Source organism: Schistocerca serialis, chromosome 3 (genome assembly GCF_023864345.2).
Source record: "Schistocerca serialis cubense isolate TAMUIC-IGC-003099 chromosome 3, iqSchSeri2.2, whole genome shotgun sequence".
Lineage (NCBI taxonomy): Eukaryota > Metazoa > Arthropoda > Insecta > Orthoptera > Acrididae > Schistocerca > Schistocerca serialis.
Genome location: NC_064640.1, coordinates 150,908,012 through 150,918,600, shown reverse-complemented (window position 1 = coordinate 150,918,600; position 10,589 = coordinate 150,908,012).

Below are 10,589 nucleotides of genomic sequence, written 5' to 3'. Positions count from 1 at the left end.
TTTTCTGATAGCGGCTGTCGAGACGAATCCAATTATGTGTAACAGTAACGTCTTTGAACGTCAACGAACGTCCGTTTACAGAAGGTGTTCGAAGTGATGACCATTGGTATCAATGCAGTGCTGCAATCTTCTTATCATGGACTGAGTGGTATTCCTTATCACATCGGCACTTATCGAAGCACATGCTGTGACAATTCTCTCTCTCATATCTTCAGGTGTAGTATGAACGTCTTTATAAACAAAGTATTTTACGAATCCCCACAAGGAAAAATCCTGAGGCGTCAAGTCTGGAGAACGAGCCGCGTGAAATCCAACGATTTGGGAATTGTCTCTGCAACTCATTTCTAGCCATCACCGAAAAATATGCCGAACACCCTTCGTGTTGATACCACATTCTGTTCCTTGTTCAAATGGTTCAAATGACTCTGAGCACTATGGGACTTAACTTCTGAGGTCATCAGTCCCCTAGAACTTGGAACTACTTAAACCTAACTAACCTAAGGACATCGCACACATCCATGCCCGAGGCAGGATTCGAACCTGCGGCCGTAGCGGTCACGCGGTTCCAGACTGTAGCGCCTAGAACCGCACGGCCACACCGGCCGGCTGTTCCTTGTTTCTAAAGGTATTTCTTCCGATGGCTGACCTAATGTTTCTTTCAGTAAAGTGGTGTACTTCCTACCATTAAGATTTCCTTCTATGAAATGGGGGCCTATAATTCAGTGACCATGGTTTTTGGTGTGCAACTTGGCGCAGCCAACATGGATTTTCAGTTGCCCAATAATGCAGGTTACGCAAATTAACATTTCCATGGTTCGTGAATGTAGCCTCGTCAGTAAATAAAATCAAATTAATAAATGTGTCATCCCTCTGAATCTGAAGTTGAGCCCATCAGCAGAATTCAGTGCGACGCATGTAATCCCTACCAGTTAATTCTTGGTGGAGACTGATATGGTAAGGATGATATTTATAGCGATGCAGAAGACAAACAACAATATACTGTCTCATGCCAGATTCTGTTGCGATTTGAACTAACACAAGGATCTCAAACCACAGTGCCAAAAGTACCAATTTCCGTTCCCTCGTTAGTAACTTTCTTTGCGGGATATGTTTCCGATGCGTTAAAGATCCACTTGTTCTCAATTTATCATGCACATATTTAAATGTACGACGTATAGGGTTAGTACGTTGAGGATATCTTTCAGCGGGTAAGTCTCTAGCTCTCACTAAATTTCGTTGGCATTCTCCGTAAATGAGAAGCACATCGACTTGTTCTTTGAAGGAAGACATCATTAACATTCGCTTGATTGACGATACTAGTCTTACCTTTCCTATGTTCCTATTAGTGTTGTACTGCAAAACCGTCGAATGGTGTTTACATGACAATGGTACGTTAGATGGATACGACGGATTCGGTGAATATTTACTACTTACACGATATACGAGAGAGAATTTTCAGAGCATGTGCTTCGTTAAGTGCCGATGTGATAGGGAATACCACTCAATCCATGATAAGAAGATTGCAGCACTGCATTTACCAATGGTCATCACTTCAAACACCTTCTGTAAATGGACGTTCATGCCACCTTTGTGAATGATCAAATAATATGCAAGTCGAACATTTTTAGTTCATAGGGCTGACGGTCGATGGAAAGTGTTCTTGGTAGACCACATTAGGGACCTTGTGCAGAAACTGACTACATCTGTCTCCGCTGCACGACTAATCTTCGCAGCCTGTGACACTTAAACTCGAGAGTTCATGTACTTTGCTAAGCTTCACTCTATGATGCACTACGGTATCGCGTTTTGGAGTAACTCTATGCATTCATAAAGAATAATCCTAGCTCAGAAAACGGCACCTTAAAGTGTCTGCAGTATCAATTAGTGAATTTCATGCAGACCATTTGTAAATTGCCTCCGAATTTAAATTTTGTCGTGCTTGCAATGAATGAGTTGTGCAATTAGTGATTCGTTTCGTGTCTGCGTAGCTATAGCTCAGATGGTCCCACGACAAGAGAGAAGAAAATAATTGGAGTATTATTCACTAGCACTACACTTCCTTCGTTTTACAAAGACAACCGCGGCAGTAAGTGTCAAATATCACTAATGTGAATAAATCACGGCTCGAAAGATTAAAAATATACACTGGAGATTCCATATAATTCTCTGCCCTCTCGAGTGCAACATTTCATTCTTGTTCTTACACAGGAGATTGATACATTTGAAGTATTTGATGAAGATCCTGACTACATTCAAAGTATCCCTTATCCCTGTTAGACGTCATCGCTTTTGACAGACAACTGGGAATACGGACGAAAAAGCCTATCGAATTATGGCGGCTGACAGCTACGTGAATGACGAGAATTTAGGTTTATTTCTACGAGTATAGGGTAGGTGGGGGTAAAAGTACGCGTGGGGCAAGAGTACGCACAAAGTGTACAGATCCCTAAAGTTCATCATTCTTCCACCAGGCAGCGCATACATCATCATCTCCTCAGTTCTATTCTGAAAACACGTGGCAGTGGGACACTTACAGCTGGAGAAAATGCGGTAAGTCTCTTTTGTACTTTTCGATGTAAAATTGGTGTAGCTTTGATTCAGTGTTAGATGAGTCTAAATCTGTTTACGAACTGGCGGCTGTAAGCTTCCAATATCCTCCTTGATAACCATGACTTTAGTTGTGTGTATTATCTGTAGATTGCCGAAAAAAACTGTTTTTGGGGTAGAAGTGCGCAGATTTAATGGAGGTAGAAGTCCGCAGAGCGTACTTCCACCCCACCAAGAAGCTATTTGCAAGCTTTTACCCCATAACGTGTACTTCGACTTGTGTAGTCCCTTCTAGTGTGCTCAGGCATTGTTTTGTTGGTGTTTGTTTACCTTAGATGCCTCATTGTTCACCTTAGAGAACTTGAATTAATTTTTCTTTCTGTAGTTTTTCCTTTGTCGGGTAGTGGTTTTTAGAACATACCTCCCAAACAAACTTCGAATGTAATCACGTCTTCCGCAGTGGCTTTTTTTGTCCACAAACCGACGAGAGCATCACTCGACAGCCATTAACTGAGCCGCTCTGTCATCAAGCTCTTGGCTTTATTGCAAATGGTACCTCAATTCGCCAAGCCTTCAAAGCTTCTGGGTTGTCAGAGGCTACCTTAAGAAAACTCTTAAAACAGGCAAATATAGTGAGCACCTCGGGAGTTCACAATAACCTTTTCATTTGAGAAAGAGCAAGCAATACTGCAGCACTGCATTTCCCTCGGTAAACGTTTATTGTTATTGTTATTGTCACTGGATTATTACGACATTCAATTTTTTAATTCACCGAAAAATAATGAGGCAGCACTGCATTTCCCTGATAAACGCTTATTATTATTATTGAATTATTACAACATTTAATTTTTTAATTCACCGAAAAATAAAAAGTACGTAATTTATTTTTCCGTGCATTTGTTTATAATTATTTTTGTTTTCTTCCATTGAGAGTATAAGTACACACTGAGTACTCTTGGCCAGAGCTTACGTGTTCTTATTTATGAAAACTTTTATTACTCCTCTAATAACAATTTGATGACAATGAAACCGTCACACAGTGTTACCAAGATGTCAGACTACCTGTTGCATGCGTAACTGATATAATCCTGCAGCAGTTTTTTTAATATTTAGCAATATATAGAAAGAAAGAAGAAAACGATAGCTACGCATATCTGAATGACGGCATGGTTTTTGACGGTCATTATAGGCCGTATGCAGTACAGTACAGATTATCCCTTACTAGAGACTAATTGTGACCGTGTACAAAATTTAAAGATAGTCTCTCGCTGAATACAAACCGAAGCAAAACTAAGTATCAATACTGTTTGATAATATTGATTAAAGAAAACATTAATAAGAATAAGGTGAGTCAGCTTTCTTACAACCAGCCTCTACGAATACGGTGTAGTGCGACTGCCTCATAAAGAGAAGGTCGTAGGATTTAGTGTTACTACGAACATAAATGTGGGCTGCAAATATTTGTACACAATGTGCCTCTCCTCACAAGTTTCTTAAACATCGATATAAACTGATACGTAGATGTTCACGGTACACAACGGTGCGCCATCGAAATATAGGTTGAACTGGATGAACTGACTTCGTAGCTGAAAGTGATTTTCTTTTTAAAAAAATAATTTATCCATCTACAGAAAGAATAATTTGTCGACAGTAATAGGGCCTAGCTTCTCCATACTAATAAAGGCAAGAGAACACTCCAATAATGTAAAGAACAAAGCGTATTATTTCATCTGCGTCTACACCTGAAGAGTGGAAATGTCAAACATTCTAACTGCCAAATCTCACATGTCAGGAGAATCAAAAACAATGTATCTGTTTTTGTAAATTATTTATTTGTAAGCAAAAAATTGAATAATGTACTCTGATAACACAGAACTATGCTGCTCACTTCATCACTGCAAAAACTAATGAGACATAGAAAATAAATCATTTATCAAGAACTTTCTAGCTGCATACAAGGGAACTAACTGATTTTAAGTGCCGATACGAAAGATGTTGTTTGAAGTACAATACTGAGACATTACGTCTTATTTGTGATAGTAAAAGTGCAGGAATACAGCAGTCTTGTATTGACGAATAGAACTATATTCAAGAATAACTATTTCTCACATCTTTTAATTTTTTACGAGAGAATGATAAAATTAGACTCAAGGAAAAAATCTCTGTGTACTATCTTCTGTGTCTTACATAATTCCATTCTTGGAATCAGCTGTTGCAAAGTTTACTGTAGAGCTCCCTGTGTTATTGAGAAAGGAATGATGCCACAGTCAACAGGTACTGCAACTGATAGCGTGGTTAGTCTTTCAAATGAAGTATGGTCTCTCCTGTTTCTAATGTACTGACAATTTTCCATTCTTCCGTTTCAGAGTGAGAATTTTTAATAGCTATTTGAGATAATAAATGAGTATGAGACACTTTGATCGTACTGCTTTTCACCTTTTTATTGTTTTCGAAACACAAAATTATCTCCTTCAATTACAAAGGTGTTTAACTGACAGAAACAAATGCTTACATTGACTCAAATTACCACAGAAACTGTGCATCATCGAAATGAAGGCGGCCTTGAAGATGGCTCTTGGAAATCAAGAACGAAGCACTGCTTGGCACAAAGAACATGCGTCATCTAGTAATGAATGTTTGAAACATTTTATCTAAGTTTTGGCACGTGGAACAAGTCTACGGACATGCAAGAGAGTACCAACAACACTGTAACACTGAAAACGTTTTTGTGAGAGAATGCCGCTTAGAACGTGTGACATTTCCACTCTTCATCTGTACTCATCAAGCAAGTAACAGTGCAAACAGAATAAACACGATAAAGCTGAAAATAATTTCGTAATATTACTTTCCTTATTGCATTATGCTCCTATGATCTTAAACGAAAGCCGTCCTACTCTTGAAAATTATGAGATACATATACCTGTGAGCGTTCGCAGTCGCCGTGAATAGTAAAAAGCAAACTGTACACTACTGACGTCCACGGAAGAACAACGTCAGATACTGAAGTAATGTTATCTTAACATATTTCGTTGTTGCTGGTGCCCCAGAGCTCGTAGATGTTAATAAAAAAAGTGTCGTATATCAAAATCCCCTAGGCTGGTTCAAATGGCTCTGAGCACTATGCGACTTAACTTCTGAGGTCATCAGTCTCCTAGAACTTAGAACTAATTAAACCTAACTAACCTAAGGACATCACACATATCCATACCCGAGGCAGGATTCGAACCTGCTACCGTAGCGGTCGCTTGGTTCCAGACTGTAGTGCCTAGAACCGCACGGCCACTCCGGCCGGCAAAATCCCCTAGGGCTACTGATAAAATAAATCTTTAAAACTACCGGGTTCGGTCGTCTTATCAGCTTCAGGTACTACAGAATTACGTACAAGAGCGTGTATGGCAACGTTCGTACTGAAGTGACGAATAAAATAAGAAATATCTTACCTCAAAGCTGGCAATAATAAGGCGCACATTACAGTCAATAATAAAATGCGTTGTTACAGTTAATTAATCTGTTTACAATATCATTATGTTTCTCTGTGAAATGAGCTTTGCATACTAACCTTTTTACTATTGTCAGTATAGCGCATTTTACTACCGACGAGAGTGACGTTAGATGATTTTTATTCTGTTTGGCGCCACAGAAGATGATCAAATAACTGAAGACGGTACTTAATAAAGAGATATCCATAATGAATTTTCACTCTACAGCGGAGTGTAAGCTGATTAGAAATTTCCAGGTAGACTAGAACTGTGTCAGACCGGGATTCGAATCCAGCATCTTTGCCTTTTGCAGGCAGAGCATTTGGCCACGAAAGGAGAAGATTCTGGGTTCGATCCCCGGCAGAGCATTCGAAAGGCAAAGATTCCGGTTTCGAGACCCGGTCCGCCACACACTTTTAATCTGCCAAGAATTTCCACTGAAGTTACACTCGTGGCGGTTCAGAATTACGAATTTTTTTGAAATAAGTACATTCCAATGTTGGTTTTAAAACTGTTTGACTCTGTTGTCGCTTGATGCACATTCACAGTTAAGAATGCGGAACTAGTGCGTTTATGTACAACGACAGATACTCTTTGAAATCTCGAAATGAATTACCTCCACATCTCTTCTGTCTTTCAGAACCAGTACTAAAAACCGAGTAACTACATTAAATCATAAAAACTGGAGCTCTTGTAAGAAGTAAACTATGGCGTTCCTTAGGTCATCATAATGTGATATTCCTACATACAACATTTACGTAACTAAAGAGTACAAAAGAACGCGTTTTACAACTTCACAATTTTATTTCAAGAGAAGTCATGTGTTATACTGTGGCTCATCTTATTATTAGAATTCCGAAGTGCTACTCGCCCCACGCACGTATGATCAGTGTCCTGCTACGGGAGGAATCAGAGTTTAGTATTATTAAGGAGAAAATGTTCTCATCAAGCTTCTGACCAACTGGTACGGTGTCTGTAATGTTACTCAAGTACTGCCGCAGTAAACATGTTATCTTACACTTATAGTAACTATAAAAAAAGTGAGAAGTTCAGTTCAGTTTCAAGAACATATTTCTATTGAAAGATGTCAGTGCCGTAATTCTGCTACCATAGCTGCCAGTATATTAAGTATGAAAATTGGGTTTATAACTATGAACTTTCTTAAAACAATTGTAAATTTTCTTAGGAAACAGGACTCTGCAATGCGTACACATTGTCAGAAATACTTGCCCTCCCTCCCTTGCCCCCCCCCCTCCCCCCCCCCCCTCCCCAGTGATCAACAGTGCAGTCGTAGTTACTATTCGGTAATATGGACTTTATAAACCGCGATCGCATCTGTTGTACATATTGCGAACTTTGTCTTTGTTCTTGACGAGTTAAGAATTTTTAACCCTCTATAACAATCTACACAAAAAGTGTAGGTCTTTCGAAAAGAAGTTTGAAATTCACATTACAAAGCCATCTCGTGTCATTTAAATATTTACGTTATTTAGAGGTAATAGTGCAATATTGTGAAAGTTGGTTTTTGGTGTCCTAAAATTTAACGTGAACTTTGGAACAGCCATCAACCTGTATGATTCACAAATGCAACGGAATTATTCGAAGGACTGAAATCACTGCACATCGTTTGAGAATCAAAGACCTTGTCGTTTATCGTCGGCACAGCTTTCATCAAATAAGAGATGATATCATATGAACTTTTTGTTGGTATCAACATTTAGCATTTCGGAAAGTACTATTACGTTTCATTTCCTTTATGGAAACATTCAACCAATGTCCTTAAAAATCTTCCTGAAATTTGTCCATGAAGTTAGAAAAAAATTTGATACAAATATGATACAAATACTCATGCACCGCTGGTCAGAAGAAGATGGCATTTCTCTGCTGTTCGTAGCAGAAATATGAACCACAGCTTTTCGGCATCATGAAAACATAGTTCTTGAAGCATTCGAATAACGTGTGACAGTACCTTCGTAAATGAGTTTCAGATTTGCTGAGTAATTCTGAAAATAATGTCCCCTAACTGGAAGCGAATTCCACAAATCTAAACATTTGCTCTAAAGAAACATATGACTATACGAAGAAGAACAGTAGGATTCGTTAGGAGGAGCGTATAGCAAGTTAAGACGGTTTTTATCACACGCTGATCGGATGAAAGTCCTTTATTTTAAGCTTCTAGTTCCGTAGCGCCAATTGAGGAACAAATCATCATGAACACGGAAAGAGTCAATACATGTAAGTAGCATGAGAAAAGTTAGTAACAGATAAAACAAAATTTACACAAATCCTATACAGGTGACAAGCTACTGAGTATAAAGGGTGAGTCACTAACTATTGCCATCTAGAATCACTCCGAAAGTACCATAGTAGCTGAAACATCATGTCACGGACTGCGCGGCCAATCTCGCCGGAGGTGTTCGAGTCCCCCCTAGGGCATGGTTGTGTGTGTTGTTCTTAGCATAAGTTAGTTTAAGTTACTTTAAGTAGTATGTAATTCTAGGGACCGATGACCTAAGCATTTTGGTCCCTTTGGTATTCACACACATTTGAAAATTTTTTAGTAGCTGCAAAGTTTGTGGGACGAATTTTGCATGAGGCAACGGGGGCCATAATATGACGTTTGTTTTACGTTGCTAGGTGGGGTCGTGACAGAGATATGAAGGTCAACTATGTTTTTTTTAAGTGGGATGCTATAGTTTGGTACCTATTTTGTGATAGCGGCTATCGAGACAAATCCACAAATCCAATTTTTTTTTTTTTTTTTTTTTTTTTTTTTTTTTTTTTTTTTTTTTTTGCGACAAAGTGTTCTCGGGCCGCGACGTACTGATTTCATCTGTTCCCCTATTTCGTAAGACATACACATTAGATTTCACGTCATTCAAAATGACACTACTGTATTTCGAAGTCAGATAGAAACCATCCGTCCTGTTTACGGGCGTATCATTAAGACATCTCTAAAAACAAAACAAAAAAAACAAAAAAAAAACAAACAAATCCAGCACACAACGCTACCGCAACATCCCTTCCCTCTTCTTTACAACATCCCAGTCAGTTTCAAATTTGTACTGCGTTCACATGGTCGATTCGTGGGAAACAGTCTGCTTCCTGCTTGCTAAATAAGACGGGACACATTGGTGAGAGTTCCGCTAATTTCGTAATGTTTCAGTCAACAAAAATGGTCCCACAGTCGAACACTTTTGCTTTATCAGAGAAGATACCTACTGTCCTTATGTTATCATTTAACACCACATATGCTTCTCTTAGACAAAAAAGTAAATGTCACAGACGCTGAAGCCAGATTACAAGTGGTGCAACGAATTATGCTTGCTGAGATTTGTTACTTTGTGCACAGGCATCTCCGCAGACTCTTAAAACTCCAATAGTAAGCAAATAGGCAGTAACTGAGTACGTTCTCTAAAGTGTACTTAGTAACAAATATTCTAATACGCGTGAAATCTGACAGCATCTGAAACGCGTATTTCACAGGTGACTTGTAACCGTCCCCACTCTAATCGGCTTTGCAAACATCACCTTAATCGCGTGAGCCTAATCAGAAAATATACAATAATCGTATCCGAAGGGAGTAAGTGATTAGTGGGAAAAAGTTCTCGACAATTTATTTCTATAAATAAGTTACATACCTCTCTTCTAGCATAAATTTTGAATAAATGGTATAAAGCGGTTCCAGTCACACACGACAAAGACGAGAAGGTATCGCGAAGTTTTATAGTAACCCACAGCAACTCAATAAAATTACTCGCAAATACGCTCACACCAGTCCAAGTGGACAGACGCTGTTCGCTAAACAGCTGATTATTAGAACAGTAATTATTACATAACCAATCTGTACGAAAGTGTGCTAGCATATTAGGTAGCGCGCGTCACCAACAAAAAAGGAAATAGTAACTAGAAGTGTTAGCTACTGTTTACAAAATAAAACCTGGTGTACTAACTTCGAAATACGTGCAAAAAATTGTTTGTGAAATCGTTAAATGGCAAAATTTCTCTGCTGTAGTCAAAACTGCGTTACATCACAGTAAGATTTACATACACAGGCTGATTTCATTAGATTCCTAATCAAAAATTACATAAATCCAATTTTTAAATAATTGGAAAATACTTACAGTGAATAAAACAATCAAGATTCAACACAGTTGCAACTCCGGAATACGAACCGTCAAGTGAAACAGAAAGCATTTTCACAAAATAAATATAAAATGCACATTTCATAAAATTATAGCATTAGTTTTGCCAGAGTTATTTTATTTAAATTTACGTTACTTTACTCTCATCCAAGCTGACATTACATGTACCGTCTCTGATTGTAAAATAGCACAAACTGACTGACTCCCCGAGGCGTCAACGTTTTGAACGAAAAAAGACTAGCACAGATTTGGTTTCATATTTCTTCTTTGACACATTAACTACACTGTCCCGTCTGCATCAAGGTCATTAGAGACGGAGCATAAGCTCGAATGATTTTCATGATTGGGAAAGGAAATACAGCGTGCTCTTTCAAAGGAACCACCCCGGTATTTGCCTGCAGCATTTTAGAGAAATCAC